The sequence below is a fragment of the Somniosus microcephalus genome, chromosome 1 (assembly GCF_052327205.1).
Source record: "Somniosus microcephalus isolate GS21.2 chromosome 1, FLI_Smic_1.0, whole genome shotgun sequence".
Taxonomy (NCBI): domain Eukaryota; kingdom Metazoa; phylum Chordata; class Chondrichthyes; order Squaliformes; family Somniosidae; genus Somniosus; species Somniosus microcephalus.
This window is the reverse complement of record NC_140987.1, coordinates 40,516,937-40,533,418: the sequence shown is the minus strand read 5'-3', so window position 1 is coordinate 40,533,418 and position 16,482 is coordinate 40,516,937.

Sequence of the window (16,482 nt, the reverse complement as noted above, 5' to 3'; positions counted from 1 at the left end):
CGTTAATCGTTGGCGCAACCAACCAAATTTCTCCCCCATTAATGACTTTAAGGATGTTTGATTTGAAAGATATTACAAATTTCAAGCTTTGCTGCGATTAATGCCAGTGATCTAACTTTTAACCAGAGTCATTTGAGGGTCAAATAGATTTATTAAAGTGCATTTTGAACACTGTAGTGTTATAATCTATTGAAAGAAAATGGTCTAATCGGATTTCGTGCTGAGTAATTGAAAAAACACTAACCACTCACTGTATAGTTAAGTTAAAAATTGTATCGAACCTTGGTGAGACCACACTTGGAGTATGGTGCACAGTTCTGTTCTCCATGTTATGAAAAGGATATGATGATGCGAAAAAGATTCACAAGGATCATAACAGAACTGAGATCAGGAAAGGCTGAACAGGCTGGGGCTCTTTTCTCTAGAAAAGAGAAGGCTGAGGGATGACCTGGTAGAGATCTTTGAGATAATGAAAGGGTGTGATAGGGCAGACGTTGAGAAAATGTTTCCACTTGTGCAGGAGTTCAATACTAGAGGTCATAAATATAAGAAGTCACTAATAAATCCAATAGGGAATTCAGGAGAAACTTTGTTACCCAGATAGTGGTAAGAATGTGGAATGCATTACCACAAGGAATAGTTGAGGCAAATAGCACAGATGCATTTAAGGGGAAGCTAGATGAACACACGAGGGAGAAAGGAATAGAAGGATATGATAATAGGGTGAGATGCAGAGGGATGGGAGGAGGCTCATGAGGAGCATGAATGCCAGCAGAGACCAGTTGGGTCGACTGGTCTGCTTCTGTGCTGTAGACTTGATGTAGCTCATGAAGGGCAGAATTGTATAAATTTTTCTTGCATTTTTTTATCACACCCCTAGCCCAGGTATGTTTGCCAACTCTGGTTGCACATAGTACTGGAGGCTTGATCACGTGACATAATGGCCTAGAAATTGGGTATAGCCCCGTTTGGGGCGCTAGTTCTGGCGAAGCGCAAAGCCTAGCGCCAGTTGCGATTTAGCGCCACCTGGCGCGATATTGGGTCGTTGCGCCCCTGAGGGTGATTGCAGCGCTAAATCAGGCGCTGCATGAGGCTCTTAAGGCGCTAACCCGGGGCGCAACCCAATTTAGCGGCGGCGGGGTGCAGCGCAGGTGCTTTCAATAATCACTTTCCCTGAGACACACTGGCGCCGGCCAGCTCTTAAAGGGGCAGGTCAATTGGCATCACCAGACACACTCACTGCCTTGTAGGCCTTCAAAGCGGTGGGAGCCTACCTGTGGCACACCAGCCTAGCAAGAAATGGAAAGGGTGAGGCAGAGGGCGGAACGCCTCACTGATGGGGCATTGGATGCTTTGGTTGGCGCAGTGGAATCAAGGCCAAGGAAGATGGTCGGAATGTGAATTATGTTTTGGACAGTCTCCCAGGTGTGAGAGTCAGTTATGTGTCAGTGTATTAGTTTTGCTTTCTGTTGCCATAGCTTTCTCATGTTTGAAGGAACCACATTTTGTGTAATGAAACACTTTCTTCATTTACGATGGCCATGCCTTCTATTTACATGCATCTTGCCCTTCACAGGCTTGGGGGTATCAGACCGGTTCCATTCCTGTTCTTGGAATGGCAGCAAGCATTCCATGAGAGGGGCCTAGAAGCTACTTCTGATCAGCCTCTGATGCGCAGCCTGAGAAGAGCCGCTCGCGTAGAAGTTCAGGCCAGCTGGCATCTTCTCAGCCACCGACAGAGATGTCCTGCACCTTATCTGAGGCTGCAGATCTGGCTGAAGCAGCTGGCACAGCTCAGTCACCACCTCCTTTCTAAATTGCAGTCTTCTGACACACTGCTCCTCCAGCATGTTCATGTAGGAAAACTGCTGTCGGAAAACCCTGCCAGCGTAAGGTCTGCTGTGGCGACGTCTGTTGGCCCTCATCCATCTGGCCATGCCCGCCCCCCTCTCCCAGAGTCTCAGTGCCCTTTCCAGATGATTCAGCAGCAGGACGTTCCCCTCCAATGCAGCCCCCATAATAAGTGGCCACGGGAAGATTCCCCGTTGTCAAGGCTCACCAACAGCAAGGTGATGGTCAGAAGGCTGAAGATCGTCTGCCTGCACTGGCTCAGTGGTCAAATGGCTCTCAGTGTGCAGCTCAGCAACTCTCTGTAGCTCTCGAGGAAGTTGTGCACCAAAAATGGCCGCCGCTTTTAAACCACACCAGTCCCCTTTAAATAACGCTCCTCCAGCCCGAGAGCGACTTGGTAAGGCCCAGGTAAGCTGTCACTATTAGCGCCAGGTGCTACGGAGGGGGGGGGCGCCACTGAATTTCCAGTCCGGGGCGCCAAAAAGGCGTTGCACACTCAAATGACATCATAATCAGCCTGCGCCCATAAGCGGGCGCTAAGATTTAGCGCCGGCTATAAATGCATGCTTAATATGGGCCTAGGAGCTAGGCTCCTTGCGCCCGCCCGGAAATTGGCTAATGCCCCACTTCTCGGCTTCTTTAGGCGTTAATCAGTGGCGCAACCAACCGAATTTCTCCCTCCATGACTTTAAGGATGTTTGATTTGAAAGATATTACAAATTTCAAGCTTTGCTGCGATTAATGCCAGTGATCTAACTTTTAAACAGAGTCATTTCAGGGTCAAATAGATTTATTAAAGTTTGAGTATGAATTTCTTCAGGCAAACAATAGAAGATGCAATAATGCTATACAGACAGCGAGTTGGTGATGGAAATGTCCTCCAAAAGTAACTCTTTAATATCTTATGCTTTTTGCTCTCTCCGGAAGAGTAGCACAGAAACCATCATGTAAATGCTTAACACTTCAATTTACCCTCAATTCTAGTCCCAGTGACACCGCATTAACTGCATTTGTTGTTGTCCCATACACCCGTTGCACTGCAGAAAAGAAATCTCTTCTAATCTCAAGTCTTAGAGAGATTTGTTCATTTCTCTGGAGTCGTTTAACTGTTAGGATTTGGGATAAATCTGTATCAGGAGTTTACTTATCTCAAATTTGCATTTATTTACATTTGATTGTACTGTTAAATGTATGTGCATGATATATTTGGAAATATTTTAGAGTAAATATGCGCATCTTGGCCTAGAAATTCAGTTTGGGCCCGCCAGCTGGCTTGCGCCCAAAAGTTAGCGCTGCGCGCGGAGCCAGTTGCGCCCGTGAGATATTCAGTTTTTGCGCCCCAAGTCGGAACCGGGCGCTGTTCCAGGGTGTGCCCGCCCCCGCTTGGGGCGCTGAAACTGAATTTCAGCGCTCTAGGTGCCGCTGCGCCACCCGATGCGGTGCGGCAGGCTGCGGTACTGCAGGCCTCCTCCTTCTCTTAAGGTGGAGGTGCCTGCAACGGGGAGATCGCCGCTGGATTGTGCCGGCAAATGAGCCCGGCACCACGGAGAAGTGCCGGGCTCGCCGAAAGCAGCCGGCAATGCCGCGGGGGGGGGTTGTGGAGGAGGCCGGGGAAGGAGGTGCGGGCAGGTGGCCGCCGAAAAAGCGGCCGGCCGCACCTCCACCTTTATGCGCCCCACTAAGTTCGGCAGATGACACGAAAATTGGTGGGGTGGTAAATTGCGAGGAGGAAAGCCTCCGGCTACAGGACGATATAAACGGGTTGGTCAGATGGGCGGAGAAGTGGCAAATGGAATTTAACCCTGAAAAGTGCGAGGTGATGCATTTTGGACGGACAAATAAGGCAAGGGAATACACAATGAGTGGTAGGACCCTAGGAAGTACAGAGGGTCAGAGGGACCTTGGTGTACATGTACATAGATCCCTGAAGGCAGCGGAGCAGGTAGATAAGGTGGTTAAAAAGGCATATGGGATACTTGCCTTCAATTGCCGAGGCATAGAATATAAGAGCAGGGAGGTTATGATGGAACTGTACAAAACGCTGGTGAGGCCACAGCTGGAGTACTGTGTGCAGTTCTGGTCGCCTCACTATAGGAAGGATGTGATTGCTTTGGAGAGGGTGCAGAGAAGATTCACCAGGATGTTACCTGGGATGGAGCGCCTCAGCTATGAAGAGAGGCTGGACAGGCTGGAGTTGTTTTCCTTGGAGCAGAGAAGGCTGAGGGGGGACCTGATTGAGGTGTACAAAATAATGAGGGGCATAGATAGGGTAGATAAAGAGGAACTTTTCCCCTTAGTGGGGGGGTCAATAACAAGGGGGCATAGATTCAGGGTAAGGGGCAGGAGATTTAGAGGGGATTTGAGGAGGAACTTTTTCACCCAGAGGGTGGTTGGAATGTGGAACTCAATGCCTGAAAGGGTGGTGGAGGCAGGAACCCTCACAACATTCAAGAAGCATTTGGATGAGCACTTGAAATGCCATTGCATACAAGGCTATGGACCAAATGCTGGAAAATGGGATTAGACTGGACAGGGATGGATGGGCGGCACAGACACGATGGGCCGAAGGGCCTCTTTCTGTGCTGTAAAACTCTATGGGCTAGATTTTCAGTATAGGCAGTTTTGGGGCGCTAGCTTTAGCGCCCGCCCGAAGTTAGCGCCCGCCCCAAAGTAGCGCCCCGTTGCCGGGAATTCAGTGGCTTCGCCCTAAGAGGTTGGTGGAGCGCTAAAAGAGGCGTTCCACTACTCTCTTTAGGCGCTAAGCCGGCGGTCCAGAGGGATAGCGCCCAGGCGGGGCGCAGCACGGGTGCGGTCATTTTTGCACTGACAGCAGACCCCGTGGTGCCGACCAGCTCTTAAAGGGGGAAGGGACGAATTGGTCTGCTGCCACGCCCTGCACACTGCAGCCTTGCAAAGAGGCCTCAACACTACTGCTCAGCCCCAGGGAGTCATGGCAACGCCAGAGAAGGCCCGTCAGCGTGCCCTGCGCTTCTCAGAGGGTGATCTGGACATAATGGTCACAGCTCTGGAGGTGAGGCGCAAGATCTTGTTTCCAGAGAGTGGGAGGAATCCAACCCACCACGACTACACCAAAGCCTGGAAGCAGATCGCCCAGAGGGTGACGTTCACCGGCGAGGCCCCCAGGACCCACAAACAATGCCGTAAGAAATACAACGATCTGACCAGGATTGTGAGGGTGAGTAGCCTTTCCAGTCTCCTCCTCATTCTTGCATGTACACCTGACATGATGGGCAAAGGGACCTGAAAGTCCTTTTGGCCAGCCCTCAGCCAGCAGCATTGGGACAGTCATGAGCATCAAATGGCCATTCGGCACTCTACACTTTGGCCAAGCTATTCCACCATGGGAGGCAGTGGACAGTACATCAGGGCTTCACTCTGTCCAAGCTATTCCACCATGGGAGGCAGTGCACACTACATCAGGGCTTCACTCTGTCCAAGCTATTCCACCATGGGAGGCAGTGCACACTACATCAGGGCTTCACTGCGCACTTACAGCCCGTCCTTTCTCTTGCAGGCTAAAGTAGCGTTTAATCGCCAGGCCCGTGCCAGGGGTGGCCGCGCCAAGCTGCAGAAGCTCACTCGGCTGGAGGAGCGCGTGTGTGTGCTCATGGGAGCCCGTGTGATTGTCCCCACAGCGTGCGGTGTATCCGACCCTCCACTGCCCGGCAATGGTAAGGACCTCGCCTTTTGGCCCTCTCGCGTCGCACTGGCCCATCCGAGCTACCTCCTTTGCCACTGTCCCACCAATGCGCTGAATCCCACCAGTCCTAACTCCCTCGCTGACGCCGTCTCCTCACTCTGAAGCTACTCTTGTGCATTCCTGCTTTCAGCTGGTGACGACCAGGACCCTGAGGCTGCCAGTGACAGCACCTCCAACCAGGAGGAGGAGGAGGAGCAAGCCGGACCTTCGGGGGAACAGTCACGTCCCGCAGGAGAGGAGGAAATGCTTGACACCTCCTCACTGGACGAGTGCCTGGAGGAACTGTCGCAGGGCAATGCAGCTTCTGGGACCAGTGGCGTCCAGCCACCCAGCAGCCGTGCGCGTGGCCCGCGGCCTTCCCCCCAAAGGGGGGAAGGATCAGAGGGGAGTGCTGCTGCTCGGCACACTCGCCGTCACCAACGCGGCAAGGGTCCCCTAGTTCGGCCCCCTCCTCCCCAGCGGGAGAGTCGCGACTCCAGTCCGGACACCTTCACTTCGGAGGAGGTGCGGAAGCTCGATCAGATGGCCGACGACTCGGACCGGCGCCACACGGAGCTCATGAGCGTGGTGGGGCGCATGCCTGAGGCCATCGAGTCACTGGCGACCAGTGTGCGCGAGTTCGGGGCAGCAACTGCCGCGACTGGCCGCATGCTAACTGATGCCGTCAAGACCCTGGCGGATGTGATGCGCGCGCACACCAGGACCACAGGGCCACTCACTGCTGCCACACGCGCTGTCTCAGGCAGGCATCGCCAGGGCAGGCGCCGCGCTGGACCATCCCAGCAAGCCGGCCGTCGGCTGATTGCTGCGGATCCTGCAGTGCGGGCCCGGCCGAGTGCCACCGCGCCACAGCACCAGCCAGCGCATCCCAGACGCCAGCTGGCCCACATTGCGCCATCCGTCGCCGCCATTCCCCCTCTGGGGCATCGACAGCAAGCGGCTGCAGCTGATGGTGGCCAGGCTCAGGTGCGCCACTCAGCAGACGGCCCCTCGAGGCCCAAACGCCGTGTAGGCCGCCCCCCAGCGGCATCTGGCGGAAGGGCATCTGAGCCTCAGGCGCCTTCCCCCAGCCTCGCAGCAGCCACTGGGCAGAGCTTGCGAAGGAGCAGCAGGCAGGGCAGGGGAGGCAAAATGCTGGCCAAGGTCTCGCCCTCGCGGGCCACTCAGTAGAGGGTGTGGCCAGCTTTCCTTTAATATGGCGGTGGCCATCTTTATTTTGCCCATGGTTGTGCTTTTGGAGGGCTTTTTTTTTGCGTTAGGCCGACGTTGAGGCCCGGTTTCAATAAAGGTGGAGTGGCTCCTCCCCAGTTTGTGGGAGTGAGTCGTTTGTTGGGCTTTTTGTGGGGCCCGTTTATTGTTTTTGGGGATTCATGTGGGAAGGGCTTTTCATTTTTGTGTAATAAAAAATTATCTTTATTCATGCAGTCTCCATGGTTGTTCTTCTTAGTGTTTGTTGGCTTCGCCGGCTGAGGGCTTGCGGAGCGGCTGCATTCATCTTCCCTCATGGCCCCTGGCCATTCCCTGACAGGGGGCTTAGAAGTACCGTGTAATAAGGTGGCGTCGTGCGGACCTTGGCCCTGGTCGCTCCCTCCTGGGAACGTACTCCTGCTCCTCCTCCTCCTCCTCCTCATGCTCCTCCTGCTCCTCCTCCTGAGGTGCTGGTCCAACGTCAGGTGGCAGTGCCTGAGTCCTGCGGATAGCCAGGTTGTGTAGCATGCAGCAAACCACCACAAATTGGCAGACCCGGTCCGGCGAATACTGGAGAGCTCATCCGGAGCGATCAAGGCAGCAGAACCGCTGCTTGAGGACCCCAATAGTTAGCTCGATGATGTTGCGGGTGGTTTGATGGCTCTCGTTGTAGGCCTCTTCAGCAGCGGTCCTGGGCGCGCGGAGCGGGGTCATGAGCCAGGTGCACAAAGGATAGCCTTTGTCCCCGAGTAGCCATCCTCTTGGGGGAGGCTGTGCCTGGAACATGTCATGCACAGTACTCTGCCGCAGGATAAAGGCATCGTGGCTGCTGCCTGGGAAGCTGGCATTGACTGCCATGATGCGCTGCTTGTGGTCACAGACCAGCTGCACATTCAGAGAATGGTAGCCCTTCCTGTTGCGATACTGCTCGCCATGCTCCAGAGGGGCCCGCAAAGCCACATGCGTACAGTCAATGGCGCCCTGCACCAAGGGGAATTCCCCGAGTCTGGAAAATCCCAATGCGCGCTGATGCTGGCTCTCCAGGGCCATGGGGAAGGAGATGAATTGGCTTCTCCTTCTGAACAGTGCTTCGGTCACCTGGCGGATGCAGTGATGCGCGCCATACTGGGAGATGTTTGCTATGTCCCCAGCAGCGTATTGGAAGGAGCCGGTGGCATAGAAGTTCAATGCCACTGTCACCTTCACTTCCACCGACAGAGACGTCCTGCACCTGAGCTTTGGCCGCAGATCTCGGCGAAGCAGGTGGCAGATCTCTGCAATCACCCCCTTTCGGAATCGGAGCCTTTTAACACATCGCGCGGCACTCATGTTTAGGTAGGAGCGCTGCTGGCGGTATAGCCTGACTGGGTAAGGCCTACGTGGCCGACGCCTGTAGCCCCCTCTGCCTCTAGCCAGGGCTGCCCCTCTCACAATGCGTCTGCGAGCCCTACGGACATGGAGCTGCAGCTCCGCGTTGGCACCCCATGCAACCCCCATCAAATCCTGGCAAACACTCTAATTTCCAAATGGCCACTTGCAGCGCTGTTGCCTGAGTCCAAAAATACCTGGCTCTTGCTGCTTGAAACCAGTTAGCTATCCTCCTTGTTGTGTCTCCAGAAATGCGTTGCACAAGACTGTTTTCTGAAAAAAGGATGGCCTTTATACTGGAGAGGACGTTCCCTTTAATTAGCGCCCCCCGGGGCCCGCGCTGGTTGTGTTGCGTTCCTTTTTCCAAACGCTCCGGCCGCCCGCCGCACAATGGGGCGGTCCGACTGAAGTTTGCAATCGGGGCGGCCAAAGGGCGTTGCACGAGGATGTGACGTCATTTTCTGCGCGCGCATCCGGGCGGGCGCTAAACTTTGCGCCGGCGCTAACGGGCAACTTAATTTGGGGCGGAGCGCAAACTGCGCTGCGCCCGGGCGCTACACGCATAGCGCCCGGAAATCACTTCTCTTAAGGCGCTAACTGCTGGCGCAAGCTACTGAAAATCTAGCCCTATGACTCTATGACTCTATGACTAAGGCTGCAGTAAGGCCCTGGTCTCCGGATGTTAGTAGCGGCCGCCACGGAGGAGGCGGCGGCAACTGAATATGGGGGTCGGGCCGGCATCGGGGCGGAAACGGGGCACTGCACACACCGATGACGTCATCGGTGCCGGCGCAGCGCTACCGGCTACCGCCGCCATAACCGCCGAGCTCAATATCAGCGCAACCTCCTCTACTGGCGCAGAGGCCCTCTTTGGGCCTTAACTGGGCGCAAAGCCCACTGAATTTCTAGGCCTGTATTTTAATTTTTTTTTATACTAAATGAACTCATAAGCAGTTTACAAAAACATCCCATATGTGTAGTAAGGTTCCAACTGGAACCATAAGAGCTTAAGAAATAGGAGCAGGAGTAGGTCATACAGCCTCTTGAGCTTGCTCCGCCATTCAGTACGATCATGGCTGAACTTCTACATCAACTCCACTTTGCCGCCCAATATCCCTTGATTCCCTTAGCGCCTAAAAATCTATCAATCTCAGTCTTGAATATATTCATCGCCGAAGCATCCACAGCCCTCTGGGACTGAGAATTCCAAAGATTCACAACTTTCTGAGTGAAGAAATTTCTCCTCATCTCAGTCCTAAATGGCCGACCCCTTATTCTGAGACTGTGATCCCTGGTTGTCGACTCTCCAGCCAGGGGAAACCGCCTCTCAGCATCTACTTTGTCAAACGCTCTAAGAAATGTATATGTTTCAATGAGATCACCCCTCATTCTTCTAAACTCCAGAGAGTATAAGCCCATTCTGCTCAATCTCTCCTCATAGGGCGGCTCACTCATCCCAGGAATCAATCTCGTGAACCTTCGTTGCACCACCTCCAAGGCAAGTAAGGAGACCAAAACTGTGCACAGTACTCCAAGTGTTGCCTCGCCAAAGCCTCTATATAATTGCAGCAAGACTTCCTTACTCTTATACTCCAACCCCCTTGCAATAAAGAAACATACAATTTGTCTTCCTAATTGTTTGCTGTATCCACGTGTTAACTTTCTGTGATTCGTGTACAAGGACCCTCAAATCCCTCTAAATACCAACATTTACTAATCTCTCAACTTTTAAAAAATATTCTGCTTTTCCATTCTTCCTGCCAAAGTGGATAATTTCACACTTCCCCACATTATACTCCATCTGCCCAATCATTTAACCGGTCTATATCCCTTTGCAGTCTCTTTGCATCCTCCTCACAGCTTGCTTTCCCACGTAACTTTGTATCATCAGCAAACTTAGATGTATTACACTTGGTTCCCTCATCTAAGTCATTGAAACGGATTGTAAATAGCTGAGGCCCAAGCACTGTTCTTTTCAGCAATCCACTAGTTAACACACTGCCATCCTGAAAATGATCCGTTTATTCCTACTCTCTGTTTTCTGTTTGTTAACCAATCTTCAATCCATGCTAATATATTCCCCCCAATCCCCTGAGCCCTAATCTTGTGTAACAACCTCTTGTGTGGCACCTTATCGAATTACCATCCTCCTATTACTACCATAAATCTGTCAAAATTAGATTTTTACTGGAGCAGCAACACACTTCCATGCTGCTGTACGGGACTGACACTGTGAGAATAGGCTTTCTTTCCATACTATATGGTGAGTTTAAAAATAGAGGACATCCTGAATACTGTATTACATTTTTTGCTTGTCTTTCTCCCTGGTCTATTTTCTGGTGAATACATTCATATTCAGTATACTGGATGGAAACTGACATTCATGAAAATCCAATCACAATATCATGACCCTCGTCCCAATTATGGCGGGCTCAACATCGCAGAGAATCAGCAGGCCCAAGTTCCGGCTCAGCGGCACAAAACTACCGTAATTGCTCCTGTGGAATTTTGGGTTTTTTTAATCAGCAAAACAGGTGCTGGCAGTTTCATGCCTGAATATTTGTTCAAACCGTCTCACTTATTTTCACAATTTTCCAAATGGATACAAATGCATCTTTAAAAATGGCCACGATACAGTTTCTGTTTTGCAAGGATTTTTCACATGTCGAGTGCAGCCTCGGGCTAAATGGAGTACCATATTTATCTATGGATACGAAATTGGCTAAGTGACAGGAATCAGAGAGTAGTGGTGAACGTTTGTTTTTCGGACAGGAGGCAGGTACACAGTGGTGTTCCCGAGGGATCGGTACTAGGACCACTGCTCTTCTTGCTTTATATTAATGACTTGGATGTGGGTGTACAGGGCACGATTTCAAAATTTGCAGATGACACAAAACTTGGAGGTATAGTGAACAGTCAGGAGGATAGTGATAGACTTCAAGAAGACACAGACAGGCTGGTGAAATGGGCAGACACGCGGCAGATGAAATTTAATGCAGAAAAATGTGAAGTGATACATTTTGGTAGGAAGAATGAGGAGATGGTACAATTCTAAAGGGGGTGCATGAACAGAGAGATGTGGGGGTATATGTGCACAGACTAGAGAAGCTGGGATTGTTCTCCTTGGAGTAGAGAAGGTTGAGAGGAGATTTGATAGAGGTGTTCAAAATCATGAGGGGTCTGGACAGAGAAGATAGAGAGAAACTGATCCCATTGGTGGAAGGGTCGAGAACCAGAGGACACAGATTTAAGGTGATTGGCAAAAGAACCAAAGGTGACGTAAGAAAAAACTTTTTTACGCAGCGAGTGGTTAGGATCTGGAATTCACTGCCTGAAAGGATGGTGGAGGCAGATTCAATCATGGCTTTCAAAAGGGAGTTGGGTAAGTACCTGAAGGAAATAAAATTTGCAGGGCTACGGGGAAAGGGCCGGGGGAGTGGGACTAGCTGAAGTGCTCTTGCAGAGAACCGGCACGGGCTCAACGGGCCGAATGGCCTCCTTCTGTGCTGTAACCATTCTATGATTCTATGATTCTATTCTAATTGCTAAAGGCAGCAAAGAAAGCCAAGCATTTATTTATTGTAACTTCTTTGTAAACCTTGGATTGTGGAAGGTTATTATTGTCCTACAGGAAGGGTGTTGGCCATCACAGGGCCCTTTCTTGTTTGGTGTGGCTTCGTTTATCCAAACGGTGTCTAGCAAAATGTAACCCCTTTGATTAAATCTGCCATCGGGCCATCTGAATATTTTCCTATTTCTAACGCTGCTAATTTATAAAGGGCCGCGAGGAAATTGTTTCGTTCTTGACATTTTGGCCCGTTGTCTTATCTTTCAGCAGGGCTGACAACCTTTCCATGCTGAGAAAAACAGCTCGCTTTAGCAACAGAAAGCAAGGGAGTGGCTGCTAACTGTTCTTGGGAATACAAAAATGACGATGAATGATGCCGGATCTGCGAATGAACGCAGTTAAATGTTCTTTATTCATTGAAGGTAGGGCGGTTCGTAAATCATTTCCCCGCATGTGTGGTTCACAGGGCACCGTTTCTGAAGAGAAATCCTGCCTTTGACTGTGTGAAAATTCCACCCAATGCTCAGCGATGACATCATCTAATACTCAAAAACAGGAAGTCTGGCTGCAACACCTGCCATTGTTCCAGCAGCAACAAGACAAGGTATTAGTCAGCGGTACCTGCTTGTAGCCCCAATGGACAACAAATAAATAAAAGATTTGCATCTAGGAAAACCGTCAGATAAATTCAGTATGCCACGGTTCATCGCAATGTGCTACAGATTTGATTCCTGATATTATGCAACGTGGCTCCTGACCTGTGTCAGGAGTATAAGCTGTGGTTCAGAGGGTAGCACCCTTGCCTCTAAGTCAGAAGGTTGTTGTAGTGTCCGTGTGTAGATAAAGACACTGAAGACAGGAGTTGGTTCATAGGTATTTACTAAGCAAGTCTGGGGGGGGGGGGTTTCTAAAGGATATACACAATACACAGGCTTATATAGCCCAAGTGGCAATTACCGGCATTACGCACACCTGGGGCTCTTAAAGGCACATACACCACAATTCCTCCCCTTCTAGCTAACTAGTACATCATATTTTAGGTAATTATTAATTACATGTTATATGCAAAATAATATACATTGCTGTATTAATTAATTATAAGTTAGTCTCTCAGGAGGCTTCCTGACTCGGTCCGGATAACGCCTCGGGGGTGTAGTAGTTTCTGGTGGTGTAGTAGGTTCTTCTGGCAAGGCTGATTCGGCTTGAAGGCCAGTGTCGGGTTCATCGGGCTCCAGTATCACCGGATCGGAGGTAGATATGGGTATCTCTACTTCATCGTTAGATGTATAGAGTGGTGGTGTAGGTTGTCCCTTTTCGGATGACTTGATGATTTGGTCAGCATGGCGCCTTATTATGCTGTCTCCGATGTCCACGGTATACATCAGTGGTCCTAATCGTGTGCAGATAGTTCCAGGCTGCCATTTCTCGGTACGGTAGTCCCGGGCCAAAACCGGTTGGCCTATCTGGAAGGCCCTAGTTGGCCTTTCATTCATGCCCTGAAACTGCCGGTTCTCCACGTCCCTTCGGATGTTGGGCTTGACCAAATCCAGCCGGCATCTTAGGTTTCTATTGTAGAACATCATGGCGGGAGTTTGGTTAGTAACCATATGCGTTGCATTCCTATATGCAAATAAGAAGTTATCCACCTTGTGCTGAAGTTTTATGTCTTCATTACCCATGGCCTTGATGGCCTTCTTGAAGGTCTGGACAAAGCTTTCAGCCAATCCATTGGTGGCGGGATGGTATGGGGCGGACGTGTAGTGCTTTACCCCATTGTTCTTTAAGAACTTTCTGAATTCTTCGGACACAAATTGCGGTCCATTATCAGAACATATCTGCTCCAGCAGCCCATTCCTGGCAAATATGGTCCTTAATACTGTGATGGTTTTTTCCGTGGTGGTGGAGGACATCTTTATTACCTCCGGCCACTTGGAGTGTGCATCAACTGCGATTAAGAACATTGAGTCCATAAATGGACCAGCAAAGTCGATGTGCACCCTTTGCCAGGGAGATGAGGGTCACTCCCATGGATGTAGAGGGGCCTGTGGTGGAGCATTTTGGACCTTCTGGCATCCTAGGCAGCTCTTGGTCATGTCTTCGATGTCTCCATCGATACCTGGCCACCATACAAACGCCCTAGCTAGGTTCTTCATTTTCACTCCACCCAGATGCCCCTCGTGAAGCTCCTTTAGCACTTTATCCTGGAGTTTGGCTGGAATCACCACTCTGGATCCACACATCATGGTTCCTCGGCACACTGACAGCTGTTCTCTTCTTTGCGAGAATGCTGGCAACAGTGGTTCGCCATGTGCTGGCCATCCCTTCACTGTTAAATCGTAGACCCGTGAGAGAGTAGGGTCATTTCTTGTCTCCCTTTCAATGGCAGAATTTGTCACCGGTAGACATTCCACTATGGTAGAGTGGAATATCTCTACTGGGTCTACTGTAGGTGCCTCTTCTATCGTTGGCAACGGTAGGTGTGATAAACCGTCAGCATTCCCATGCTGTTTTGACCCTTTGTATTCAATGTTGTATTGGTGTGCCCCTAGAAAAAGGGACCACCTCTGTAGTCTTTGTGCCGTCATAATGGGGACACCTTTTTTAGGGTTGAATATGGAGATGAGGGGTTGATGGTCAGTCAGCAAGGTAAATTTTTGCCCGTGTAGGTAATGGTTGAATTTCTTCACTCCCCATACCAGGCTGAGTGCTTCCCTGTCTATCTGGGCATAGTTACGCTCAGCTGAGTTCAATGAGCGTGACGCAAAAGCTATCTGCCGTTCCGAGCCATCAGGGAATCTATGGGACAATACCGCTCCTATGCCGTAAGGGGATGCATCGCACGCCAGTCTGATTGGTAGTGATGGGTTGTAATGAGCCAAAATTTTCTCGGATGTGATTAAGTCTTTACATTTATGGAAGGCACGTTTACAGTCTTCGTTCCATTTCCAAATCACTCCTGTCTGTAGAAGATCATTAAGAGGGTGTAGAATAGTTGATAAGTTCGGTAAAAATTTATGATAGTAATTTATTAATCCCAGGAATGACCTTAATTGTGAAACATTTTCAGGTGCTGGGGCTTTTATAACTGCTTCAATTTTTTTTCAGGTGACTTATGCAACCCTTCCTTATTAATTATGTGGCCACAATATGATATCTGATTTTGGAAAAATTCGCACTTGGGGCGATTTGCTCGTAGGCCCCGTTCTTTCAGCCTAGTGAGCACCTGCTCCAAATTGGCAAGGTGCTCGTTGTCGTTTTCTCCTGTTATAAGGATGTCGTCTAGGTAGCATTGAGTCCCCGGAATCCCTTGCAGGACTTGCTCCATAGCTCTTTGCCAGATAGCTGGAGCTGATGCTATTCCAAAAACCAGTCGATTGTACTGGTACAGGCCTTTGTGTGTGTTTATTGTGAGATACTTTTTAGAGGTCTCCTCAACCTCCATCTGTAGATATGCCTGTGCCAAGTCAATTTTTGTGAAACGTTTCCCTCCGGATAGTGAGGCGAAAATATCTTCTATCCTCAGAAGAGGATACTGTACCGTGTGAAGGACCGGGTTTACAGTCACCTTAAAGTCCCCACAGATGCGAATTTTTTTCTGTTCCTCAGAGTTATTTTTCAATGTTTTTTTCATGACTGGAACGATGGGTGTTGCCCATTCGCTCCAATCTATTTTGGATAATACGCCTGCCTTTTCCAAATTCTTCAGCTCTGCCTCGACTGCCGGACGTATTGCGTATGGCACCGGTCTTGCTTTAAAAATTTTTGGAATTGCTGTATCTTCCACTTTTATTGAGGCGGTGATGCCTTTCAAGGTTCCTAGTTTCTCTTGAAACACTTCTTTGGCGTTGGCCAAGATGTCTTTTAATCGTTCAGGTATGATGTCATCATTGTTTTTTTCCTTACTGGTCACCGTCAGTGCCTGAATGGAGTGCCAGTCTAAACGTATCTTCCTTATCCATTCACGTCCCAACAACGGTGGACCACCATCTTGTAGAATGTATAAATACAACTTTTGTATTTCTTTGCCGTTGTATACCACAGGCACCCTTATTTTTCCTAGGGGTAGACTTTCTGCCCCGTATATGTTTTTAAGATAATGGATGTGTCTTTTAGAGGTATATGCGAAAATAGCCTCTCGTAATCTCGTCGATTTATTACGGTTAGAGCTGATCCTGTATCTAGCTCCATTTTAACTGGGGACCCTGCTATTGTGAGGGTAACCCAAATGGTTTGGTAATCCTCTTTGGCAAGTACATTATGTAATTTGAGACAGCTTAGTCTCTTGTTTCCGGAGTCGCTATCGCTATTCTGGTCTTCGGAGCTATTGTCCGTCATCATTTGTACCTTCCTGTACTTTTCTTTATTGATTTTTTGTTTTCTGTCAGTGGATTTATTTTGTCCAGATTGGCATACCCGTGCAATGTGTCCAATCTTACCACATTGCCTGCATGCTTTGCCCTTGAACCAGCAGTCCCTCTGGTTATGGGTGGATCTGCCGCAGCGATAACATCTTCTGAACTCCTGTGTCATTTTATGGGTGCCATCTTCGTCGCCACTGTAGTGTCCGTGTGTAGATAAAGACACTGAAGATAGGAGTTGGTTCATAGGTATTTACTAAGCAAGTCTGGCGGGGGGTTTCTAAAGGATATACACAATACACAGGCTTATATAGCCCAAGTGGCAATTACCGGCATTACGCACACCTGGGGCTCTTAAAGGCACATACACCATAATTGCTCTTAAAGGCACATACACCACAATTGTGGGTTCAAGTCCCACTCCATGA